General features: G+C 42.4%; 1 protein-coding gene across 3 annotated transcripts in view; it reads right to left on the bottom strand.

Moving 5' to 3' along the window:
- Positions 1-19,451, bottom strand: part of LOC148033045 (RING/FYVE/PHD zinc finger superfamily protein) — a 98,050-nt gene that overhangs the window by 58,679 nt on the left and 19,920 nt on the right. The gene's annotated exons all lie outside the window — the stretch shown is intronic.

Below are 19,451 nucleotides of genomic sequence, written 5' to 3'. Positions count from 1 at the left end.
CAGCAATTCTTTATGTCAAACTCTCAGCAACAATAGTAGAGTTAATTTATCCAAAATCCCCCCAATGCAGAGCAAACCTGTAGACTGTGTCACATGGAGATAGAGAACAAGAACTATGTATACAGATGTAGAGGCTACAGTACGGTTTGTGGCAGATACCACACTTTTCAGGGATGACTTTTCTCTCAGGTCAGTCATGGAGTCACTAGATCAGCACCAATTAGGCCAATCCTTGATCAAGATCCAAAGGCTCTGTACGTCACTATTACAGGATGGCACGACACATAGGGGAGGCAGGCAGTCACAGCTCACTGACTTCTTCCAGATGGCAAGTCACAACTACGCACACAGTAGAAGTCGCCCTGGTCTAAAAAGGCCAGCCAGTATGTAATGCAGCAAAGTAACAAATATATCTGCCTGTAAACAGACCACCCAGCAGAGAATAGGTACCACCCAGCCTACAAGGAGGCTGCCCAGTAGCAAAACACAGATTCAAGGGGGGACTGCCTGCAGTAAACACAGGCAATGTAGGGCCTGTTCCTGCAGCAAGTGTGCTGGGGGCTGCCTGCATAAAACACGGGTGATATAGGGGCCTACTCTAGTAGACCCAAAAAAAACAGTAGACGGGATTTGCCTTTAAAAATGTAGGCTTGAATGGGTAGAAAACAGGTCGCCCAGCCCGGTAGAAGCCGCCCAGGTACAGATTGAAGCTGCCTAGCTTGCCAAAAGCTACCCGAGGCCAAAAAGTTAAAACAAAAATCTACATTGGTAAATGCAGAGTAAAGGACTGTAAACAGGCCGCTCTGGCCTATTTGACTCCAAACGCAAGGTCTGCAGCACATGTAGAAGGTGCACCCAGCAAGTTTCGTCGCGGATAGCACACTCCTCATCATAGATTCCCACTCCCACACGTGGCTCTAATACCATATGAGAGTGCGCGATGGAAAGAGGAAACTGAACACGGAGTGAAGGAGACAAAGAGAGAACACAAGAGAGAGAAGGAACAATGTGACTGCAATGGCTCAAGGTACAAGGCTGCAATGGTCAGTACAAGGTAGCCCAACACATAGCTCTGCACGTCAGTGTGGGTGCCACATGGTAGCGAGGGGATGAGAGAATGAGGTGGGCTGGCTGCTCACAAAGGATCAATGATGGATAACAAAAGTGGGCGGGCAAGCCGCATATATAGGCAAAAAAGAGGGAAAACCCTAAATATGGTCAAACCCCTTTAAAAAAGCCAAAAGTGCACAAAAACAAATGCACTAATGTGATCTCCATCTAAAGTGTCCAAAACACATAAAATGACAGACAAATACAATATCAAAGCTCCTGATGTCCTCATCTGACTCAGGCTAAGCTCACAGGCAGAAGATGACCACACAAGATAGTAGATACACATGACTACTAACAGCCCTTCATGACTTTTGTACAGAGTGTGGATTAACAATTAATCTTAGGAAAACCAAGATCTTGATCTTCCACACGTCAGCCCTAGTGAGGAGGAGATTAGTCTTCACCCTAGGAGCAAGATAGATAGAGGTTGTGGACACATTCCACTATTGCCATGAAGGCTACCCTATACTTAGCCTCACAAGACGAGGTAACCACGGTAGGTTGTTTCTTACTTAGCCATTAAATGCATGAGTAGCCCAGAAAGAAACAATGTCTACTAGTAGACTACCTAGTGTCTACATCACCAGCCCAATCTCAATCACTGTAAGCTTGTAGATGCAAATCTCCCCTCCTAGAAGATAATAATGCATATGATGAGTGAGTACCTTGCAAATATCTAAAGATCCGCTTAACAACTTGCCAATGTCTAGTCCGTGGGTTGTGCATATACTTGCTCACCTGAGATATTGCATATTGAATGTGAGGGCATGTGTTGCAAAGATAAATAAGATAGCCAACAACCTAGCTATAAACTGCAATATCAGCCATCTCTTCACCATCATGCATGGACAGCTTTAAGCCTGGCTCCATGGGAGTACACATAGGTTTGCAATCTTGCATATTAAACGTATGTAAAAGCTTGTCCACATACTATGACTATGACATGATGATACCATGTTGTTTTCAAATAAACCCAATCCCCAAATAGTAGTGTAAGCAATCCATATCTGATATAGAAAATGCATGTTTCAATTCAACCTTGAAATCTGCAAATCTCTTTAGGTCCACTGTGCAACATGTCATCCACATAAAGAATGATAACCAACAAGTCCCTCCCTTCATTCTTAATGTATAGAGTGGAAGTAGTTGGGTTGTTTTTTAACCCTTTCTTGGCTAGAGTACCATGCATGAGGAGCCTGTTTGAGACTATAAAGAGCCTTATGCACCTTGCAAACCATGTGTTTTTTTCCCTTAATCGCAAACCCTGGAGATTATGACACATAAACATCCTCATATAAATCCCCATTCGAAAATGGTGTCTTTATGTCCAACTCATGTACTTTCCAACCATAATTTGCAGCCATAGCAAGCACACATCTCATCGTACTCATAAGAAATGTAAAAGCAAAGGTTTCCTCATTATCTATTTGCATAGCCCTTTGCTACCAACCATGCTTTATACCTGTCAATAGTGCCATCAGCCTTGTGTTTGAATTTAAAAACCGATTTCGTGCCAATGGCCGTCTTACTAGGTAGTAATCCACAAGATCCCATGTAGAGTTAACGACAATAGAGTCTAACTTCTCCTGTATGGCCTGTGTCATGAGGACATGTATTTTTGAAACCTCACTTAACATGTGGACTAATTTTTAATCACATGGTTAAGTAAATGTTGCGCATGTGAGATGTAACTGGGGTTAGAGTAAATTTTACGAGCCCGGGACCCGAGGAAATCACGAGATGTCAAAGGCAAAAGTTGTTATAAGTTACGCCGCATAGGTACTTAGTGGTATCTGGTGCCAGTTGTTGGCCTAGGTCATTCATTTGGCCATGAGTGTCAGTTGGTGACACTAGGGAAGTGGCATTTAATGATACCTAATGCCAATCTAATGGTCAAAGATGGTGTAGAGACACTCAGCAATGGAAGTTGCCTAGCCAATCAAATTAATTTTCAAGGCATCAAAATAATTATTAGATTAATTTTTAATATTTAAAGATTGAAAATTAATATTCGATTATGGATAATGCTAAAAAAACCATTTGGAAAGGTTGCCACTTGTCAAAAATACCCATGCAAGACTAAAAACGGTGATTTGATTTGCAGCCATTGGAGGACTTTCTGAGGCAACCAGGGGCAAGAGAAGACCAATCAACAGTAGGTGATAGCATCTACATGCTGTTGAGACAGGGCAACAATAGTAAATGACTAATTTTCCTCACTTCTTTGCATCTACAAGCTGTTGAGACACGGCGGCAGCAATAAATGACAGATTTTTTTCAGTTCTTCGTGAAGAAAGTGTGAATTTCCTCTCTCCTCAGCGTTCTCTCTCATCTCCCAACCTTTCTACAACCTTGCTCCAAAGATTGTAGCATTGAGATCACCAAAGGCTGAAAATTTTCAGATTTCTCTACTATAAGCCCTAATCTGCACTAGAAATTAGGGTTTAGCAGTAGCCTCGGAAAGCATGCCTGAAATTGGAAGCTCCAAGACTTGGATTCAACAAGACTGAAGCTGTTTTAGCCTATTCAAGTGGAGAGACTAGCAAATCATTGAATTTGGGGCATTTTCCATCTCCAAAGCGGGTGACGGCCAATTGATTGCTCGAATCAAGGGGTAAATCAAATTGAAGACTTGATGGTCATTTTGGACAGTAAGGGGAGTTGGAATACCGAAAGGGATTAGGAGAATCCCATTGTGCATCAACTTTTTCTTCAATTAAGTTAAATAAATACAAAACGGGGCACCAATTTTGGGGCCAACAGGGTGTCCAATGTCCAAGATTATATAGTAAAGTGTAATTTTCAGTTTTGTGAATTTGTTAATTGCTGTAAATAGTGCTTAATTAGGTTATTTACCACCCTATCAGAGGAGGAAAGCTGGTTATATGGTTCCATTGTCGTCTAGTCCAGTTAGGATACCTTGCTTTCACCTAGGCGACCCGGGTTCAAATCCCGACAATTGGGGAGGGCTGTCATGAGAACATGTATTTTTAAAACCTCACTTAACATGTGGATTAATTTTTAATCACATGGTTAAGTAAATGTTGCACATGTGAGGTGTAACTAGGATTAGAGTAAATTTACGAACCCAGGACCCAAGGAAATCACGGGATGTCAAAGGCAAAAGTTGTTATAAGTTACACCACATAGGTACTTAGTGGTATCTGGTACCACTTGTTGGCCTTGGTCATTCATTTGGCCATGAGTGTCAATTGGTGACACTAGAAAAGTGGCGTTTAATGGTACCTAACGCCAATCTGATAGTCAAAGATAGTGCAGAGACACTCAGGAATGGAAGTTACCTATAGCCAATTTAATTATTGGCCAATCAAATTCTTGTTCAAGGTACCGAAATAATTATTAGACTAATTTTCAACATTTAAAGACTAAAAATTAATATTAGATTATGGATAATATTGGAAAAACCATTTGGCAAGGTTCTCGCTTGTCAAAGATGCCCATGAAGACTGAAAAACATCTTTAGAGGCAAGAAAGAGGCATTTTTAGTGTATTCAGCCTGCAAGAGAGAGGGAGGAGATGTTGCTGATCTGATTTGCAGCCATTGGAGGACCTTTTGAGGCAGCCAGGGGCAAGAGAAGACCAATCAACAGTAGGTGACAACATCTACAAGCTGTTGAGATAGGGCAGCAGCAGCAAATGACTGATTTTCTTCAATTCTTTGAATCTACAAGCTGTTGAGACAAGGCAGCAGCAATAAATGACAGATTTTCTTCACTTCTTCGCGAAGAAAGTATGAATTTTCTCTCTCCTCGGCATTCTCTCACATGTCCCAACCTTTCTACAACCTTGCTCCAAAGATTGCAGCATTGAGATCACCAGAGGCTGAGAAATTTTAGATTTCTCTATTGTAACCTATTTGCAGCAGAAATTAGGGTTTAGCAGCAACCTCCGGAAGCATGCATGAAATTGGAAGCTCCAAGACTTGGATTCAACAAGACTAAAGCTGTTTTTAGCCTATTCAAGTGAAGGGACCAGCAAATCATTGAATTTGGGACATTTTCCATCTCCATCAAAGCAGGTGAATGCCAATTGATTGCTCAAATCAGAGGGCAAATCAGATTGAAGACTTGATGGTCATTTTGGATAGCAAGGGGAGTTAGAATACCAAAAGGGGCGTCAGTTTTGGAGCCAACAAGGTGTCCAATGTCTAAGATTATATGGTAAAGTGTACTTTTCACTTTTGTGAATTTGTTAATTGCTGTAAATAGTGCTTAATCAAGTTATTTACCACCTTATCCGAGAGGAAGGCTAGTTACAGTCTATATCCAATACACATCTTGCTAAGCTTCGTCCAAGGAAGTAAGCTCATCATCATCTAGCAATGAGCTCATGAACGCATACTCATCAAAATCATCTACTTCCATAAAATCAGCCAAATGGACCCCCCCCCAAATCATATGTTGCATACCTAGCAACCCTTTTAGTGCGTTGTGGTAAGGGAGCATTCATCCTACTCTCTTAGAAAGTGTATAACAGCCATCTCGGGACTATTTTGGCTGCATTTACAGCAGCCCTTTCATGATGTACTGCATCTTCCAGTGCATGAGGCAAACCATCATCATAACCCTACTATTAGAGAGTGTGTGGTGCAGCAACAGTTTGTTGCATTATATCTCCCTATCCATTTACAACAAGCATGGACTCCAACGAAAGTGGCAAAATATCCTCAAAGACATCACCAATGTCATGGGTGGCTGGCATCTCAAACTGATCATATCAAAATGCAGCAATTTCAGCAAATATGACATCCCGATTGACAAAAACTTTCTTCTGCATGGATCATATAAGTGATAGCCCTTGCTTTCCAAACTATAGCCAATAAATATGCATTTTATAGCCTTGTCATCGAGCTTTCCACGATGCTCTTTTAAAGCAGGTGCATAGGCTATGCATCCAAATACCTAAAAGTAGTTAACTTTGGGTTTCTCGCCATGCCAAGCTTTAAACAATGTGATCGTCTTCAGTGCTTTCTAGTGCATAATTTAATACATGATTCAAACACAGAAGGCCTTCTAGCCAAAACTTACAAGGCAACCCCTTGCTTTTCAATATACAACGAGTCATCTCCATAAGTGTCCAATTTTTCCTTTCAACAACACCATTTTGCTAAGATGTCATTCTAAGAATGGCTTGATGCATAATACCATTGTCAAGCAAATGTGTCTCAAAAGCACGAAATATGTACTCCCACCCCTTCATCTAAGTGAAGTGTTTACACTTTCAAGCCAATTTCAACCTCAAGCTTTGCAAGAAGATGTTTGAAATACATAAACACATCAGATTTTTCTTTCAACCCATACACCCATGTATAGTGAGAGTAGTCATCAATAAAGGTGACAAATAACCCCCCAATGCACATGTCCTCATGGGACCACAAACATCAAGAGTGGATAATTTGCATTTTCCGGACAATACGCACTGCACCATCCTTCTTGAAAGCAAACCTAGGCATTTTGCCCAAAATACATCCCTCGCATGCATGAGGAGGTCGGGTCTCCACTAGAGGCAATGCATCTACCACCTAACACCTCTGAAGGGTCATCAAACTACCAAAACTCATATGTCCATTGCAAGCATGCGATAGCTCCGCATTCTACATTGCAGGCGAAAGTGTACTAACTGCATCATGAGACTCTCTATCATATGTATCCAATAAAAAGAGACTCTTATACAGGGTGCTAGATAGCTTGAGTGCGTAATCCATTTCTCTCTCTAACCATACATTTGTCATCTTCAAAGATGACGTAAAAGCCATGCTTATTAAAAGTAGATATAAACAATAGATTCTTTGTAATGCCAGGCACAAAGAAAACATCCAAAAACATGAAATCGGAACCATTTGCAATAGAAATCGTGACTGAACTAATACCACATACATCATAATTGCTGCTATTCGCACATGTAATACGTCTCCCAGCGGGGACTAGATGCAAAGAGGTAAACAAACACTTCCTAGAAGTGATATGCTTTGACGCCCCACTATCAAAATACCATGTGTATTGCATTTCAATAACATTAAATACTGAATCATGTAAAATATTACACGGCGCAGCGAACAGAATCTGAGAAAGAGATAGAGAGTACACAACAGATAAGAGGAGAATCAGTAAAATTCTTTAACTCCAAACAACTGATACAAAGATGGCTCTGTCCACCCGTGCGCTTCCAATGAATGAAGCTTAGATGGCGATCTAGACAGAAGATAGGTGAAGAGCTTAAGGCTAGCTGGAACAACAACTCTGACTGGGTGAAAGATGAGTGTAAGATGGCTGCGAAGGGGTTTAGCTTTTATAGCCCGCGAAGGTCGTTAGGTCGGCCTGCTGACCGACCTACCATATGAGCCTCCACTAGTCGGCCAGGGAATATTCCAGGGAATATTCCCTTTACCATCGGGCCGGGGGCGCTGCCCCCGAACCCCCGCCAGGGGGGCCGCTGGCCCCCCTGGGACCCCCCAGCCAGGGGCCGCTTCCGCGGCCCCCGGACCCCACAATAGGGGCCCCTTTTAACTCCCTTACCACGCAACTCAATGCAATGTGCCTCGAGTTGCTACCAGCTTAACCACTCCGTCTAACCCAAAGATTAGACCCACAACAGTCACCTTTTTGCCATCCGGTCACATAGACCTCATCTGATATACAAGTCAGGACTCAACCAATGTCCGGGCTCACATTTGGCTTCTCCTCATAATGGGGGCCTTACAACTTTGAGCACCATGGATCATTGGTAGCACCTAATGAGGGTGGGGCATTGATCATATCTAACACCCCCCCTCAATGTCCACCCATAGGTGAACTATCTCCTCGGCCCAATGCCGAGTCTCTGAAGATGAACTTGAAGCAGATCCTTCGTAAGTGCTTTGGTGAAGATATCTGCTCCATTCTCCTCTGTTGGACAGTAGACCAATTCCACTATCCCATCCTCCATCAAATCACGCACATAGTGATACTGGATCTCTATATGTTTGGTGCGTGCATGAAACACTGGATTTTTGGCAATGGCGATGCAACTCTGATTGTCACATCTCAGCACAGTTGGTTCTTCATCCTGCACTCCCATATGCCATAGAATCCTTCTCAACCATACGGCCTCACATGCAGCAAAACAAGCTGCCTTGTACTCTGCTTCGGTAGAAGACAATGCCACTGTTGGTTGCTTCTTACTAATCCAAGAGAAAATTCCTGAACCCAAAGAGAAACAATAACCAGAAACTGACTTCCTGGAATCAATGTCTCCTGCCCAATCTGAGTCACAGTTCCCCACAAGAGAAGTTCCGAAACTGTATGTGATACCATAGTCAAGAGTTTTCTTCAAGTATCTGAGCACCCGCATCCCAGCATTCCAATGACTCTCATGAGGTTTGTTTGAGAACCTGCTCAAAACACCAACAGCAAAACTGATATCTGGTCTGGTGTTACACAAGTAGATTAGACTGCCGACCAACCTCCTATACCTCCCAATGTCTGCTAGTGCTGATGTATCCTCAACGGATAACTTTACATTCACCTCCATAGGTGTAGCTATCTCCTTGCACTCGGTCATGCCAAATGCCTTCAAGATCTCCCATGCATACTTCTTCTGAGAGATGAAGATCTTTCCTGGCTCTTGCCAGACTTCAATCCCCAAACAATAGTGCAGCAAGCCCAAGTCTGTCATTTCAAACTCAAAACTCAAAGCCTTTCGAGTTTGGTTGATCATATCTTCATAGTCACCTGTAATAAGAAGGTCGTCCACATATAGGACAATCACTACAGACTTTTTACCATCCCTGTAAACATACAAGTTAGCATCTGAGGCACATCTTTTGAAGTTTAGGTTTAAAAAGAACCTATCTATCCGCTGGTACCATGCTCTGGGGGCTTGTTTCAGCCCATACAATGCCTTCTTTAGTTTACACACTTTGTTCTCAGAATGGGGGGCCTCAAACCCTGGTGGCTGAGCCACGTACACCTCCTCCTTGAGGTCACCATTTAAGAACGCTGACTTAACATCCATTTGGTACACTGGCCACTTCTTGTAGGCAGCCACTGCAAGTACCGTGCGAATAGTGGTCATTCTGGCAGTTGGGGCAAATGACTCTTGAAAATCAAACCCTTCAACTTGTGAAAATCCTTGGGCAACCAGTCTAGCTTTGTACTTTTCTAAGGTACCATCAGCCTTGTACTTTACCTTCCAGATCCACTTGGTGCCAATAATCTTCCGCTTTGCTGGCCGATCCACTAGCTCCCAAGTGTCATTCTTCATTATGCTGTCATACTCCGCCTGCATAGCAGCCTTCCATGATGGATCTGCAAGTGCTTCTTCTAAGTCAGTTGGCTCCTTTACTTCTCTCATAATCTCAACCATCAAGGCCATGTTGACTATGTGAGCAGAAGCCCTCCTTTGCTCCTCTATTCTCTGAGACCTCCTTGGTCCGTCTGCCTTCTCCTCAACAGATGCAGGCATAGGATTATTGTGGTCATAGAGCTGCTTCACCCAGCGCGGCAATGGCTTTTCCGGTGGGGTGATGTCAGGTTGGTGAACTTTTTCCTCATCATCTGAAGATGATGCTTCCTCCTCCTTAAGGATAGGGATAGCTCTCGGGACAGGTTCATAGTGGACTACTTCTTCGCTTGATGATAAAGTGGAAGACCTTGCCTTCTCCTCCTCCACTGTATGCGGCTCCTCCTTGAACACCACATCACGGCTCGCGATGATCTTCTTTGCCTCTTGGTCATATAACTTGTAAGCCTTCTGCTCATCACTATAACCCAAGAAGATACATTTTCTGCTTTTTGGTTGTAACTTGTTTCTCTTCTCATCTGGAACATGTGCATAACATTCACATCCAAAAATTCTGAAATGTGAAACAGATGGTTTCTTACCAGTGTAAGCCTCATGAGGTGTTTTTCCCTTGAGAGCCTTTGTGTAGCTCCGATTTAGAATGTAGACTGCAGTATTAACAGCTTCAGCCCAAAAATGGTTAGGCAATCCCTTGCCCTTTAGCATGCATCTTGCCATCTCCACAATGGTACGATTCCTGCGTTCCACAACACCATTCTGCTGAGGTGTGTGAGGCGTCGTCAATTGACGCTTGATCCCTTTGCTCTTGCAAAAGCCTTCAAACTCCTTTGAGTTGAACTCACCACCACCATCTGTTCTAAATTTCTTCACACTTTTCCCTGTTTCATTCTCAACAAGTATTAGCCATTCTTTAAACTTACCAAAAGCTTGAGCCTTATCACGAAGGAAGTACACCCACATCTTCCTACTGTAGTCGTCGACAATCAACATAAAATAAGAAGATCCCCCCAAGGCCTGTGTAGGCATCTTACCACACAAGTCAGCATGCACCAACTCTAGAGGAGCATGTGCTCTATTCTTGCTTTCTTGTGGAAATGCCTTTCTCTGTTGCTTGCCCATCATACAAGCTTCACATGGTTCCTTCAATTCAGTTATTGTAGGTAGGTGAGCAACCATACCTTGCTTTTGCATCTCCTTCAATACTGCAAATCCGATGTGTCCAAACCTTTCATGCCAAAGCTTACTTGTGCCCACTCCAGCGGTGGCTGTAAGAGCACTTAGCTCATACAGGTTGTTCCTTCTTTCTCCTTTGCCAACAATTGTGCCAGCACTATCAATAATTTCTGCACCTGTCTTCTTGAACCTCACTTCATGACCAAGATCAGTTATGGCAGCAACTGATAAGAGATTTCTCCTGATTTCGGGAACATACAACACATTTGAAAGCTTTTTGACTTCACCATTTGCAGCAACAAAAGAAATAGTACCTGTGCCCGCAGCAGGGCATTTAGCATCATTTCCAACCGTCACAGTGATGGATTCTTGTAGAGGCTGCATAGAACTGTATAGACCTTTCTTGTTGGTCATGTGACGGGAGGCCCCACTATCCAACACCCAAGAGTCAGTGGTAGATTCTTCTTGCGCCGAGGAGCACACTTCCTCAATGGTCGCCATGAATAATTCCAACTCTGCTTCAGCCGTATTGGCTGTCTCTTTCCCTTTAGTTTTAAGGGTACCATTCTTTTCATCTGCCTTCTTGACACGACAATCTGCAATTGCATGTCCTTTCTTCTTACAGTAGAAGCACTCTCCTTGAAACTTCTTCTTGCCGCCCTTTTTCTTTTTGTCACCATCATTTTTGGTGGAGGAAACACCTTTGCCTTTTGCATTGGCAGAGAATGCAGCATCTCCATTGTTGCTTCCTTCTCGGGCTTTCAGCCTCAACTCCTCCTCCATTAATAATGCACAAAACTCCTCAAAAGTCAAAGCTTGAGGTCTCACCTGAGTATTAAGGGCAGTTACTAGTCCATCAAACTTTTGTGGACAAATCCGAAGACACCTCCGAGCTAGCTCTTCGCTAGTCTTTTGTATCCCAGCGCCAGCCATCTGGTCGCGCAGATTCTTAATCCGAGTGATGAATGCTTCAACCGTCTCTCCTTCAGCAAACTTCTCCGCTGCTAGTTGATTCTCCAAGTTTTGAATCCTTGTTTGGTTTCGTGTTTCATACTGACTCCTTAGTACATTCCAAGCCTCTGACGCTTTGGTTGTATGCTGAATCAGAGTCAAAACACTGTCAGAACAGCTTGTAACTAAGGCACACAATGCATCTGCATTCCTTCGTTTCCAAGCTCGTAGAAGATCTGCATTCGGAGGAATCATCACACTAGGATTTGATGGGTCGGGGGTAGGCTGTGGTTCTGCGTCAGTCCCCAGCACAGTCTCCAGAAGCTCATAAGAATCAAGGATAGTAGTAATTTTGAACTTCCACAAGGTGTAGTTTGTACCATCTAACTTGCCTTCGCTGAAGGTTGGTGGACGAATCCTCAGTGTTTGAATAGCCGGTACAGCAGCACCACCTCCTGCACCGCTTCCTGATGCGCCAGAACTGCTTCCCGGAGTCGACATCGTTTCTCTTTGCTGTTGAAGCCTTTGCCTCTTGCACGCTCTCCGATCTCTAGAGCCCCCTGGGCTCTGATACCATGTAAAATATTACACGGCGCAGCGAACAGAATCTGAGAAAGAGATAGAGAGTACACAACAGATAAGAGGAGAATCAGTAAAATTCTTTAACTCCAAACAACTGATACAAAGATGGCTCTGTCCACCCGTGCGCTTCCAATGAATGAAGCTTAGATGGCGATCTAGACAGAAGATAGGTGAAGAGCTTAAGGCTAGCTGGAACAACAACTCTGACTGGGTGAAAGATGAGTGTAAGATGGCTGCGAAGGGGTTTAGCTTTTATAGCCCGCGAAGGTCGTTAGGTCGGCCTGCTGACCGACCTACCATATGAGCCTCCACTAGTCGGCCAGGGAATATTCCAGGGAATATTCCCTTTACCATCGGGCCGGGGGCGCTGCCCCCGAACCCCCGCCAGGGGGGCCGCTGGCCCCCCTGGGACCCCCCAGCCAGGGGCCGCTTCCGCGGCCCCCGGACCCCACAATAGGGGCCCCTTTTAACTCCCTTACCACGCAACTCAATGCAATGTGCCTCGAGTTGCTACCAGCTTAACCACTCCGTCTAACCCAAAGATTAGACCCACAACAGTCACCTTTTTGCCATCCGGTCACATAGACCTCATCTGATATACAAGTCAGGACTCAACCAATGTCCGGGCTCACATTTGGCTTCTCCTCATAATGGGGGCCTTACAACTTTGAGCACCATGGATCATTGGTAGCACCTAATGAGGGTGGGGCATTGATCATATCTAACAGAATCAGCCATCAAAGAATCACAACTACATGTTAAAAATGCATAGTCCTCCTCCACAAAGTTGGCTAAAGCATCATCATCAGTAAATTTGTTGGCTAATGTCTCCTGGACAACCCAACCGGAGTCCTTCTCTTTGGCCAATTGCTTACTGCATTCATCAATATAATAACCAGGCTTCATGCAATAATAGCATTTTTCATTTTTCTGGGACTTTTCAATGTCTTGGGTAAGCTGTCCAACATCAACTTTTTGCTAATTTTTCACATTTTGCCTGACTTTCCCTTTGCCTTTGTACTTTGAAAGCATAGCACATCACTTGAACACAATGCAACATTCTGCGGAGTCTATTTTTCTTGCAATAAGAGACTTTCCAATTCCATAAATGTAAGGGGCTACTATGCCTCCCCCAAAGACAACATCAAAGAGGTGTGAAAACCAAGATATGACTCAAGAAGAAAGTTTTGTGTAATGTTTATCAATTCTGCACCCTAAATGAACTCATCCACATTAGCAACTACTCACGCAAATCTTGTATATGTGTAAGGTGATTTGTCATACTATAACCCTCATCCATGTTCACATTAGTAGCTCTCTGCAGAGATAAGATATCATGGCCTCATTACGTGCTACAAACATGCGCCCTAGTATATCCCAAGCAGCTTTTGAGATCCTATAAGACCAAATGTGCAGAATAATGGCCATTTTTGCTAACAAGGCAATAGAAGATAGTGTCTGTGCATCCTTGGAGTCCCACCTCCACCACTGATCCTCGCTAGGAGGGGAAGGGGGTGCGATAGCAGCAGCAACACCAGCAACCTGTCCTCTAGTATTACACTAAGGTGTCTAAGGTGCAAGACCTCCCGGTCGTTACAAATCACCAGTGACAGTCCCACAAATCTTCACTGCAAGAAGGTTGTACACCATGAAACTCCACAATGGGTAGTTTGTGCCCTCAAGCTTGTCCTCTTGAGTAAGGACACCAAGGATACTACTCTGATCATTATGCCCTTGACGTGCCATGCTGTCAATAATGAACAAAAATCAGCAGCTAAGTACTTCAATATTGAAGTATAGAACGTACTCTGCTGAGTACCAAAAATCACCACGAGATTAGAATGTAAGTACCAAATTGTCACAATTCTTGCCAAATGTGCCCAACGTCACACAAATCAGCACTCAGCCTGCAAATGACAGCAATGCACTGCTGTACCACACTTGCCTTGAAATGCATGTCCAAAAGAAAACAAATTACAGTAATTTAATGCTGAGTCTCACATAAATTTTACTAAAAATCTCCAAGTTTTGCTGCCAAATCTGACTGTCATAGCAATTTAATGCTGCTGTACCACCTGTTATTTGCCTTGGAATGCATATCCTGCAAAATGCCCCAAATGTCTTCACAAAGTTTCAAAGAAGTTGAAGAAAGTTTTACCTTACAATCCGAATTTCTGCAGAAATGTCGCCTAGAGACACATGCCAACAGTAACCAGCAGCTGGAATCCACCTATTAATGCGTGTCAAGGCCTCTAGACCAAAAATCCCCAAATTTATTGCACAAATCAGGAAGACATCACTAGGTTGATACAATACGGCTCCAATCGCAATTTTGAAAACGTCGTGTTCGTGGAATATAGCTGTCTAGTTCGGGGCTCTTAAAATGGGTGCAATCTTAGAGCCTTTTTTAATGCTTCGTAGGAGGCTTGGCATTCCTCGATCTATGCCCAGGTGACTAGTAGCTTATAAAGCGGTCAAGCAATTACTACATAATTAAGAACAACGTGGCAATACTATCCAATATGGCCAAGAAAACATTGCAACCCCTTTGGATTGGTGGGTGGAAAGAGAGGACAAACTGTTTAGACTTGAGGTTTCACATGAACCTAAGAAGATCTAAGAAGGAGACGGATCAAGTTGGACAAAATTGCTACTAGGTTAAATCTAGTTTACCTTCCTATTGTTTGTGATAGCAATATTGCTTGAAAAGAATTGCTTGTGATTGCAATAGTGCATGCAAGGTTTGCTTGATGCACTGAGGAGATTTGAGCAATGTCGGGTTGCCACGTGTCGATTCACACATTGGAAGCCAATTCAAGCAAAAACCCCAAATTTTGGGCACCTTGACATGCGCAAGATCAAGACCTTCAAGTTGACTCGATAGTAGCTTAGTTGAGTAGGCAGCAATTGCAGAGGTATTATCCATCTTAGCTTTTTCATGGCACCATACTCGATCACTCCATTCTTGGGTGCTCCAAAGTAATAATTGGTATCAAAGTGCAAGGATCTAGACATGTGCACATATGCTTAACATAGGACTTACACTAATCTTTATGATTAAGAATAATTAATATTTTAGTAGTCTCCAACCTGGCATTTCTAAAATATAGGATATGCAACTAACCCTAGGGGAAGGAGCTTCCACCACTACTATAGGTAGAATTTGCAGGTGGAATTGAAAGAGAAATTGTACGAAAACCTCTATGCTGAACGGGAGGAGCTAATGGCTATGTGAATAACAACTCTTCTCTTCCTCACACAAAGCACAAGTAGAAGTTGGTGGCAGCAAGACCTCACGCAAAGGGACACCGACTCGCAATGGCTGAACCGAGCATGTGCAAGAGCTACTTTGATACCAAAAATGAGAAAATGCACCAACTTTGGAGGAGAGAGAAACAAGAGACAGTGTTAGTTAGTGAGTTGAAGCAAAAGAGTAGAGTGTACTCACTAAACTGAAAGATAGAATGAAGCTACAACACTAAGTTAGGTCAAGGGTGACCTAACCAGCCTTCCATCAACTAACTGGAGTTAGTAGGCTAACTTACTCTAGCCCCTAGTGTCACTACTTTAATGTCAAAGAACACTAGGTACACATACATAAAATTGATACTTATTAAAGTGTCCACACCACACGAATTACATGAATACTGCCTAGAATTGGCAAATTCTAAACCCATCAGTACCACATGAGATCATTAGAGCCAAGTTTGTTGCATCCCCAATGATGATGGAGGCCCTTTTTCAAACAATCAACTTCATATACATGTAGTTATCTCATAGACTATGCGTTGATACCCTTTGGTCCATGATTGGGACTCCCCTGGGATTTAAATTGTCATTAAATGCAGTTGTCACTCCTAGTATCCTAAGCACTAAGTGACTACGGTTAGGGTTTCATTTAGGGTTTCCTATGATAGTTAGATCATTAGGGTTTCATTTTATTACAAAAAGACACAGTGCATCATTAGCACATAAGTGTGGCATTTTTCATTGTGATCACCTTGACCGTCATACTCTCTCTCGTCCATTAATACATCACTTCTCATTTATGATCGAGTAAGATTCTGCTTTGATTAATCGCACAATTACTCCACACATGGGTCCACATCGAGAGGCAGCTCTCATGATGCCGAATCATCTTCCTCTCCCACATCACCTTCCACTCAAGAGCCGATTCAATGGGATGGTCATGACACCTAAGCACATATCCTTTATTCGTGAAGAGAGGTATTATTCCACATATCCAATCATGCAAGATGAAACCAACCTTCCTTCTCAAAGAGGGTGGTAAAACTTGATCAAGCACTTAATTATAGAAATTACAGATAAGTGTAAATTGACATGCACGCATTACCTTATCAATCTTGGACAATAGACACGCCGTTGGCCCCAAAATTGGCACCTGTATTTCTTTAACTTTAACTACTAACAGATTGAGTACAAGTTGAGATTCCACAATCTCCTTTGTCGATCCAAAAGCCCCTTGCTGTACAAACAATCAACAGTTAATTTTGAACAATTGCCCATTGATTTTCACGCAGACTTACATAACTGGAACCACCAACTGAACAAATGTTACCCCATTCACAATGGATGGCCTAGAATCTAAAATCCCTGTCAATTCCATAAATTTCAGGTGCTGATTTCAATGTACAATGCCTTCTCTTGTTGGCATGGGTCCCAAGGTGGCTGCTAAACCCTAATTTCTGCAAAAATTTAGAGTCTACAGTAAAGATCCTCCTACTCTCCACCAAATCTAGCTGAAATCTTCTAATAATGGCTAAGAAATGCTGAGATCTTTTGAGAATTGACTGGAGAAGGTGAGAGAAATCCAAGATGAGAGAGAAATCCAATTTTCTTTGCAAGAAACCCCTAAAATCTGCCTGATGCCTAGTCCAACCTGCATGTAATGCAGCCACCTATTGCCATACGCCTCCAAAATGTTGTCACCTGATCAACAATGCTATTTCTAGCCCCTAGAAGGTGTCTCCCTAGTGTCCCTTGCCTGTTGTTGCTGAGGCCCCTAGATGGCTGTCTTTTGCAACAAATTATTGTTCTATGATCAAAAAATGGACCAACAACTCCCTCTCTCTCTCTCTCCCAAGCTATAAAACTAAATAAATGTCTAAGACCCAACCCCCAAAACGTTTTCTCAATTTGCATGGCCATTTTTGCCAAGTGGCAACCTTCTAAACACATTTTTCAACATCATCCAACCATTTAATTAATTTTTCAGCATGGGCATTTTTGCCAAGTGGCAGCCTTCTAAACCCCATTTTCAATATCATCCAACTATTTAATTAATTTTTAGAATTAAATAACATTGACAATTAATTTCAACTCTTTTGACCCTGCCCATAATTAATTGGCTAGGCCATTTGTAACCTGGAGTGGTCCCTAACCTCTATTGACCCTTACACTCGCATTAATTAATTAATTAATGCTAGTCCCTAGTATCACCACTAACACTTATTGGCCAAACAACTGTCCTAGGGTCAAAACCAACACCAACTAGTCCCTAAAGCCCAATTGGCACAACTTTTGCCTTTAACACCCATTGCATCCTTAGGATCCTTAGCCTGTTACCATGAAATAACTGCCCTATACATCACATGTGCTAAACAACCTTGCACACTTCATTAATAACTTAATAATATGTTATCAACAAGATTAAAGCATCTCAAAATTTCATGTCCCCGTGATAGACCTCCCCTTTGAAATCCCTACAATCATCCTCGATTACACTATATTGTGTCAAAGGAAAAGCATACTACATTGGAACTTCCATAAGGCACCACAGTCACAACATTGGCCACTCTTGTCCAACCATGCCACATGGCCCAAATCTTGCTGAAAGTTTACAACCAGCAAAAACATCAGATAATACTAAGGATTAGCCCAAAACTGTTGCTACTAGAAACCCATTGGATGCATTCATAACTCATGTTTCTCAATTGTTCTAACTTCACAACCATGGTAAAGCATATTCTCAAAATAAACCATGGCTGATACTATCAATGGTATTTACTAACATGCTATTGTCAATGAAACTACTATAAACCATTGAGAACTAAGTACAATATGATCATAAATTGATCATTTGCTGATTTGAGAACTAATCACAAACTGCTGCAAATGTGACCCCCCTACTTTGTTGAACCTAATCCAACTCAAACTAAAGTCGACCCTAATTAAAAGACATCTAGGTAAAGCTGCAACAACTAAGGATAGTCTACAAAGTCATCCTCTTCCATCCATTTTGCATAGATTGGTGAATAATTCTAAAACTTCACCAAATATCTCTCGAAAACTTTACCTCTAAGCATTATTTCCTTATGTGCCAAGATCTGCTCAAGTACCAAAATCTCATCCAACTCCTCAACCTCAAGCTTAATTTCAGTAATCATATCCTCTAGCACATCACCACGAAAAGGCCTCAACAAACTAACATGAAAGGCATTGTGAATCTGCCAAAGTGAAGATATTTCAACCAATATGCCACATCATTGAGCTTCTCCAACACTTGGAAGGGCCCATAGTATCTCATACTCAACTTCTGATACAACCTCTCTTTCTTTCATCTTTTTCAGCCTTGCCTTTTCAAAATACGGCAATAAATAATCACCATCTGCAAACTACGAAGCACGTCTATGGTGATTGGTTGCCTTCTTTTGCTTTTCCTATGATCTCTGAAGTGCATACTTTATCATTGTATAGGTTGCATCCAAGTTTTTCACATAATGATCAACCTCAAAGATCTTATCCTTAGTCCGCAAGATAGGTAATACATTCTTGCCACCCTCAACCACCTCAAATGGAACTTTGCCAGTGGAACTATGCATTGTATTGTTGCAAGTAAACTCGACCAATGGCAAATACTACTCTTAACTTAGAGATATTCCCAACATTCTAACTATCATCTTTATCCTTATTAAAAACCAAGTAAGTTGAAAAATGATTTTTCATTACTTTATAAATGACAGCCGCATGTACAATAGCAATAGATTTCCCTTTTCACTTGACATCAAGCATAAGTATCTTTCCCTTATGCTAAATAGTGATCTCTTTTGCACAAGAATCAATCATTACATACATACGATGACACCATGGCATTCCAAGCAATACATCACAATCCCAAGTGGAGCAATGAAAAACTCTTCATTGTCCACATATCCCTGTATATGCAACCGAAGCTTTTCAATGAGTAGTGTAACATGTTCTACATGGCTTTTACATGCCATTCCAACTTCCGCCATGGGTCCCTTCTCATCCTCTCTAATGCCTAGACAAGCTGCTGTGTCTATAGAGATGAAGTTGGCTTGTGCACCATT

The sequence above is a fragment of the Lygodium microphyllum genome, chromosome 8 (assembly GCF_053477565.2).
Source record: "Lygodium microphyllum isolate KBCC chromosome 8, Lygodium_microphyllum_v1.1.10, whole genome shotgun sequence".
Lineage (NCBI taxonomy): Eukaryota > Viridiplantae > Streptophyta > Polypodiopsida > Schizaeales > Lygodiaceae > Lygodium > Lygodium microphyllum.
Note: the sequence above shows the minus strand (reverse complement) of the source record. Positions and strands in the feature narration are given on the sequence as shown.